The sequence below is a fragment of the Rutidosis leptorrhynchoides genome, chromosome 4, assembly GCF_046630445.1.
Source record: "Rutidosis leptorrhynchoides isolate AG116_Rl617_1_P2 chromosome 4, CSIRO_AGI_Rlap_v1, whole genome shotgun sequence".
Classification (NCBI taxonomy): Eukaryota; Viridiplantae; Streptophyta; class Magnoliopsida; order Asterales; family Asteraceae; genus Rutidosis; species Rutidosis leptorrhynchoides.
Genome location: NC_092336.1, coordinates 361,147,353 through 361,155,843, shown reverse-complemented (window position 1 = coordinate 361,155,843; position 8,491 = coordinate 361,147,353).

Sequence of the window (8,491 nt, the reverse complement as noted above, 5' to 3'; positions counted from 1 at the left end):
GGGACATTACTTGATCTCAAGTGTGGGGTGGGGATGTAAAATCTCTAGGGTTGGTTTTTAAGGAATTATCAACATGTATGTTTTGAGTCTAAAAGTCTTGACGTTTCACGGGTTTTGGTCGTAAAAAAAAAATTAAAAAATTTAGGGAAAAATAATAAAAAATGAGAAAAGTTAGAAAAAAAAGAAAAAAAAAGTAGAAAAACAATTGAAAATTCGACCAAAACCTTAGTTATGAAAATTGGTTTTGATTTGGCTTGGTATTTTATGGCATTTTTCGTGATTTCAAAGAAGCCAAAATTGTTCCACATGTTTATTTACTTGGACATGAAATCCTACGAGTTCGGGGAACTCAATAGTAGGTCACTTGTACCAAAACGGGTGTAAACCGTGAGAGAACGGTGATTGCATAGCGTGATTGTGACCGAATCACGTGCCAGATCAAAAACTTTTGGTTACTTGGTATAGCAGACTTCCGAAACTATACCATTTTATTATTACATCATCTAATAGTGTGATACTGTGGGAAGAGGAGCCTTGAGCTTCACCAGTGTTGTCCTTTTTAGGAACAATAGCTACGTGCTTGTGTTTGCTTAGACAACACAACCCATAGCCAAAAGCTATGGCACCCAAAGTTTTTTGGGATTTATCGGAAGGGCAGTATCTACTTCCTACCTTTCTTAAAACAAGCAAAAAAGCTTGTCATGTGGGAAGTAGGCAACTAGGAAGTAAAGTCTTCCAATCGTTTCACTTGGTACGTATACCTCTTAAGCTGTACCATTTCATTACCCATCATATCACAGTGAGGTACTGTTAGAGGTGAAAGTCTTGAACTTTCAAAACATATTCATTATTTTGAATGTGAAATCCTACTTGAACATAAATAACTCATACGTAGGTCACCTGCACCAAGGCGGGTGTTAATCATATGAACGGTGATTGTATCGTGTGGTCAAAACTGGGAAATGCGCTAGATCGAAAACTTTAATAGGGCGATCCTCATTGTTTCTACTAACAAGGACAATGTTGCATCCGACCACTTAATGTAACCCTAGGAGTAAAGTCTTCAAATCGACACACTTGCTGATTTATTTCAGAAGTTGTAGTCCAGACCAATTGTAGGGTGATGAAAAGTCTTGAAAAGTCATTTCTAACATCGACTGGAAATCTACCAGGCCTTAACATCAAACAGGGAAACTGGTAGTCAGACTTATCTCAATGAGGGAGATCTGTCTCGTCAAATGGGGAGCGCACCATGATACACAATTATGTGATTGATCAGATCCCCAGTGGAAAACCTCCGGAAAGGTAAGATATCAGCTTTTAAGCCTGATGAACTTCAATCTTTATGATTGACTCAACGTATTTGATGATCACCTCATGATTATCGATGATATCTGGATGTAATGTGTATCCTCCTAAGCACATTATTAGACATCTCACGATGTTAGGTACTGTGGGAGACATTGGCTTGACCAATCGCTGGGTAGCCTGTATGGTTCTTTGGTTCGGGGGTTTCACCTTCTCGGTTCTTGGCTCCACTTGATTCCCTGTTTATTTGAAGACTTTTATTATGGTTCGAGATTCTCTGCTTCATCATTATGGTACGTTATCGAGACTGTTTTTGGTTACATTATTCATTACATATTGCTTGAAGATTGGGAAGATATTTATTTGGGAATGCAAGGTGGAGCCATGGTTAGTATTTTCTCCATATTCGTTCCCACACTAGTTGATATTTGGTTGTTAGTTCGTTGATTCTATACTTGCTTTAAAGACAATATCATTTTCTTTCGAGTCAAGTTGCTTGAGGACAAGCAAAACTCTAGTGTGGGGTGGTTTGATATAGCTTAATTTACAAATATTTATTCACGCAATATCGATCGCATTTTGGTCCATTGGATACGTATTGGAGCTATTTTGGAAGACATTTGTTAGATTTGGGTTTCGAGAGCCGAGAAGATCTTTTATACGTTTTTGGATCATTTTGAGGTATGATTTATGTTATTTTATAATCGGTGCCTTAATTTGATGCAACTAGTGGGTTTTGGGCATCTTTATGGTGAAAAATAAAGAAGATTCTGAGCTCGTGTTAAGCCGCGGCGCGTCTAGAAGGCCCGCGGCGCGGGTTAAAGCTGATTTTGAAGGTTGAGATGATTGATAATAGATGGAATTTATGCAAGAGTTAAGCCGTGTCACGGCTTGCCAGGCCGCGGTGCGGGTCGTATCTGATGGTGATTTTTGGGCTATAAAAAGGGAATTTAAACCCTAACATTTTATCACTTTTATCCAGACGAATTCCGGCAGCTTTGGGGTGACTTTTGGTGACTTTTGGGGAATCCCAACATCATTTAATCAATTCAATCATTTTGGGAACGCGTTTCGATTCGTCAATCGTTCAAGATCGTGATTTCAATTAGGTTTAATTCTTATCAAACATAATGAATTTTCTTAATTGTTTATTTATGATTTTGTTTTCAGCCATGATTGTTGGCTAAGTTTTCAATGCTTGTCTAGATTAATAACCGAGGTTTTGGATCTCATGATTTATAATTTATGAACTTATGCATGTTTATTTCAATAGTTTGAATAAAAGATCGATCCTTATTGATGTTTAACTTTATGAACTTGATTGATTAGTGTATTAGTTTGATAAAGAGAACTCTTTTTGATTTAATACACTAGTTTACAATTGATTTGTCTTAATTGATTGTTTGCTAAACCGGACCAAGGGGGTGAATTAAGTTTAAACGGTTAGACGATATAGGGGTGAATTGTGTAGGGCGAACGCAAAGGCAATTGTTATTCAAATCTTTGATCTAGTTAATTAATTAGTCACAAACGAAAAGGTCTTAGGTGCCAGGGAATCCTACATATAGTAATTCTAGATTGACAAAATGCAAGAAACAAATAATGCTTACGCCATGCTCTCGCTACTCTTATGTTGATTACCGAGACAAGGAAGAAAGATATGTTGGAATCGGATAACTATCAACAATAAAGAAATGATTCCACTTTTTTAGCCTTTCCAGTTCTTTATCCTTCACATTTCTTTACGGCTACTTGCTAAAGAGAACTCTTGGCGGGTCGACCGAGTAATTTGCATGTATTAAGTCTTAAATCGGGCTAAAGTATAAAAACATCTAATTCCGAGGGAAAAAGGTCTAGACGAGCATTTCCATTCTATTGATATCAAATTATCTTAATTGCTTTCTTGTTTTAAGTTTTATAAATTTAAAAATTCAAAAATATTGTTTTTATTTTCAAATCAAATCTTGATTTGGCTAATCATTAAATAGCCACCAACAAAACTATTTCGTACTTTCCATTTTCTTAGATTAACTTAGCTTATTTTCATTAGCTACAATCTTAATTCACACGCGTAAACTGTCCTTGGAACGATCTTGGATTTACCAACATCTTACTACTGCACGATCGGGTACACTGCCCGTTAGTGTATAAACTTTAATAACTGGTAATTCCTTTTATAAATAATAGACGCGATTTTACACATCTAGCTTGGAATAGATTAAAGATGATACATAGAAGATGTTCGAATCATTCGTTAAGTCGGGCAGACATAATCTACACACTTTACAATGGTTTGACCAAGGATGATAAGTCTCTCCTCAACATGGCCTCACAAGGAAATTTCATGTCACGAACATCAGATAAAGCATGGAATCTCTTAGAAATGATAGCTGCACAACAGGAAGATTGGAGCAATGAAGGTGCTGAGAAGGATGACATCTTTACTCAAATGATAAAAGTGCTAGAAACTAAGTTACAAGATCTCACCCTCACTCTTCAAAGTTTATCAATTCCTAAAGTCCCGATGCTACTAGAACTAGTCTAAGGTATGCTTACCCTAGATGGGCATATAAACAACAAAATAGCTCGGACTCTAATATAATCCTCCCATTACACCAACCTTCTCTCCACTCTCAGAAAACTTTAGCTGATTTTATGACAAAACAATATATGATAAATCTTCAAGTCATAGTATGACATAATAAATTTGACGTTTTGATAAAAAATTTTGAAGAACTGATAACAAATTTTCAGCTTACTCTTAAATAATTAACCACTAAAGTTGAAACAGAGTGTAGTGAGTTTGATGCCCTAGTAGTAACTAGAGGTGGGAACGAAACAACTGTTAATATGCACATACAAAACTTTTCGGATAAGGAACCTGTGCCAATTAACCCAGTGTCAATCCACCGGAACCTATATCTCCTAAAGCTCCGAAAATTATTCCGCGAGCCCGCATACCTTTTTCCAGGTAGGCTTAGGAAGGAAATGCAAGAAGCAAATTTTGCTAAGTATTGGGATATTATCAAAAATCTGCATTTGGATGTACGACAAGTAGATGCTATAGTAGAAATGTCAAACTGTGCTAAATTTTTCAAAGAATTGTTTTCAAAGAAAGAGAGATTAAGAGAGATTATTAGCTTACCCTTAAGTGAAGAATGTTCGTTAGTGTTACAACATGGTATTCCCCCTAAGTTACGAGATACAGGAAGATTCACTATACCTTGCTACCTGTAAGATGTCAAATCAACAATGCGTTAGCAGATCTGGGAGCCAGTGTAAACCTAATGCCCTATTCATTATTCAAAATGCTAGGACTTAATGATTTAAGACCTACCGGAATGACTATCTAACTTGCGGATAGATCCGTTAAGATTCCCCGTGGAATAGCTGAAGTTGTGATGTGGTCCAGCGGTTGGTGGCCTGCCTCCTTTAGGGGAGGTCAGGAGTTCGACCCCCGTTGGCTACATATTTAAAACACAATTTCATCCATGCCATGAAGTATCCACCCATAGTACCTTTCCCATATCGTTTGGGGGGTGGGGGTTAAGGGGAGGGGGGGTTTTACTTGGCCGTGCCCTTGGATCGGTTTTAAGGTTTCCTCTCGGGCAGTGATGGGGGCAGAATTATTATCGCTGCAATGGCAGAGTCGAAATGGGAGATGATCATAACCGGTGGTTTAGTCCCGCTCGGGTGATCCCAATCTGTCCAAAAAAAAAAAGAGTAGATAAGTTTGCATTTCTCGTTGATTTCTTCATTATGGATATTGAGGAAGAAACGAAGGTCCCACTCATACTTGGTAGACCATTCCTGAATACTGCCAAGGCCGTAATTGACGTACACGAGAAATTATTGAAGCTAAGAGTTGGAAATGAAGAAGTCACATTCAATGTTGACCGACTCATGGTCCACCCGCGAGGAAGATCTCAATCTCGCTGATTCTTTTCAAGAACTTGTCAACAAATATCTGGAAGATACCATGGCTATATGCAGTCAAGATCAAATTTCTAAGGACCTGTTCTTTACACCTCCTAAAGAAAATCTCGATAACCATTCAGCTATAGATCTAGGTCAACACAAATCTCCCGTATATGAAAGTAACTTTCTTAGCAAAAATATCTGTATAGCACCGCTAGGTCAAGGCATTCCTTTACCTCTATTAAGGAGAAGACCCAATGAAGAAACATATTTCATTCTGGTAATCTAGGAACCACTGTTAAATGAGAACTGTGATGAAATTCCTAAAACAATCTTCGAAACTAAAGAAGAAGTTTTTGAAGATGAAGCGTTAAGGAGGACAATTTCTAGAATCAAAGAACAGATAGCGTCAGTCACCGGCACTTAAGGAAGAAGAATCAGAATTCCAGGAGAGGTATGACTCGTTAGATAGAAAGGAAATAGCAAGAATGAAGTCGTCTATCGAGGAACCCCAGAAATTGAAGCTAAAAAAATTACCCGAACATCTGAGTGTGTATTCTTAGAAGAAGAATCGCAACTCCCTGTAATCATTTCCAAGGAAGTCACACCACCTGAGAAGGCGGAATTTATTAAGGTTTTGAAGTCATATAAGAAAGCAATTGCTTGGAAGATTTCTGACATCAAAGAGATCAGTCCAAACTATTGAACCCACAAGATTTTCATGGAAGACGATTTCAAACCATCAGTTTAGAGGCAAAGAAGGGTCAACCCAATGATTCAAGAAGTCTTCAAGAAAGAAGTAATTAAACCTTTGGACGCCGATCTGATCTATCACATTTCCAATTCACCGTGGGTTAGTCCTGTACAGGTGGTACCCAAGAAAGGAGGAATGACTGTAATTAAAAATGAGAATAATGAACTTATTCCAACACGGGAGGTCATCGGTTGGAGGTTTTGCATAGATTATCGTAAATTAAATGATGTAACCTGGAATGATCATTTTCCACTTCCATTCATTGATCAAATGTTGGAAAGACTATTAAGAAATGAGTTCTATTGTTTCCTTGATGGTTTTTCCGTATACTTTCAAATTCCTCTCGATCCAAAGGATGAAGAAAAGACAACCTTCACTTGTCCTTATAGAGCATTTGCCTACCTATGCATGCCCTTTGGGTTATGCAATGCACCTGCTACATTTTAGAGGTGTATGGTAGCTATATTCCATGACATGATCGAATGTTGTATGGAAGTCTTCATGGATGACTTCTCTGTTTTCGGTAGTACCTTTGAGTCGTTCCTTTCTAACCTTGACAAGATGATCACCCGGTGTGAGGATTTGAACTTAGTTCTGAACTGGGAAAAATGTCACTTCAAGGTAAAAGAAGGAATAGTTTTAGGACACAAGTTGTCAAAGTAAGGAATAGAAGTCGATAAGGCTAAAATCGAAACCATAACCAAGCTTCCAGAGCCTACCACAGTAAAAGCTGTGAGGAGTTTCCTTGGACACGCCGGATTGTACCGACATTTTATCAAAGATTTTTCAAAGGTTACAAGACCTATTTACTCATTTCCTCGGAAAGGAAGTTCCGTTTGTCTTCAATGGAGAATGTATCCAAGCGTTCAACTATCTGAAGGAACAGCTCACACATGCACCCGTTATGATAGATCCTGATTGGAGTCTACCTTTTGAAATCATGTGTTACGCTAGCGATTTCCCAGTTGGTGCTGTACTAGGACAACGGAAGGATAAGCACTTTCATCAAATCTATTATGCCAGCAAAACCTTAACCGGAGCTCTAGATAATTACACCACTACGGAAAAGGAGCTGCTAGCAGTAGCTTTCGCCTTCGACAAATTCCGTTCCTATCTCATCCTGTCCAAAACTACGGTTTACACAGATCATTCAACCCTAAAATATCTGTTTACTAAGCAAGATGCTAAATCAAGGCTCCTACGATGGATCTTACTCCTTTAAGAATTTGACATTGAGATTAAAGACAAGAAAGGAGCAGAGAACATCGCAGCAGATCATCTTAGTCGCTTGGAAAATCCAGCAATGGAACAACTTGTTGAACAAGATATTAGAGATAAATTTCCGAAGGAACAGCTTATGAGCTTAGGACAAGCTAACATAGGATCACAATTCACTGATACTCCTTGGTAGGCTGACATAGCCAACTACCTAGTTGTCGGAGTAGTGCAAAAAGGGATGAGCACATCTCGAAAAAGGAAGTTCTTCAGGGATGCTAAGTTTTACTACTGGGAAGATCCGTACCTATTCAGTATTTGCCCTGATCAGATAATCAGGAGATGCGTAGACGAGAAACAAGCAACATGAATTATTCACCAATGTCACCATGGACCAACTGGAGGTCATCATGGAGCAAACTTAACGCAATAAAAGTTTACGATTCAGGATTTTATTGGCCTACTATATTCCGAGATGCGCACGAGCTTGCAAAGCGTTGCGACGTATGCCAAAGATAAGGGATTATCTCTGCGAAGAATGAGATGCCTCAGACCAATATCCAAGCTTACGAAATCTTCGATAGGTGGGGATTAGACTTCATGGGGTCATTTCCCAAGTCTAATGGGAAAGTATACGTCCTCGTAGTAGTATATTACGTCTCCAGATGGGTCAAAGCTCAAGCATTTCCAACCAATGATGCTAAGGTCATTAGCAATTTCCTAAAAAGACTCTTCTACCGATTTGGAGCTCCCTGTACTATAATAAGTGATAGAGGCACACACTTCTATAATACTCAATTCATGAAGGTGATGCAACAATACGGATTACCCACAAGATGTCCACTGTCTACCATCTGCAGACCAAAGGACAAGCAGAAGTCACTAACAGAGCACTTAAAAGAATTCTAGAACGTACCATCAGTCATCATGGGAATAAATGGGCTGCGAAACTAGATCATGCTCTGTTGGCATTCCAAACTGCTTTAAAAGAATCCTCCAGGAACTACACCCTACTGCATGATCTATGGAAAAGCATGTCACCTTCTGCTGGAACTCGAATACAAAGCTCTCTGGGCACTGAAAGCCTGTAACCTCGATCCTTCAGTAACCGCTAGGCATCGGAAGATGCAGATGAATGTACTTGCTGAATTAAGTGACCAAGCATATGAAACGTCATATATATACAAGGAACGAACAAAGCTGTAACCCGATGCAAAGCTCATACCAACAAAGTTCGCCCCTGGAGATAAAGGTTTACTCTTCAATTCTTGATTCAAGAAATTCACTGGTAAAATC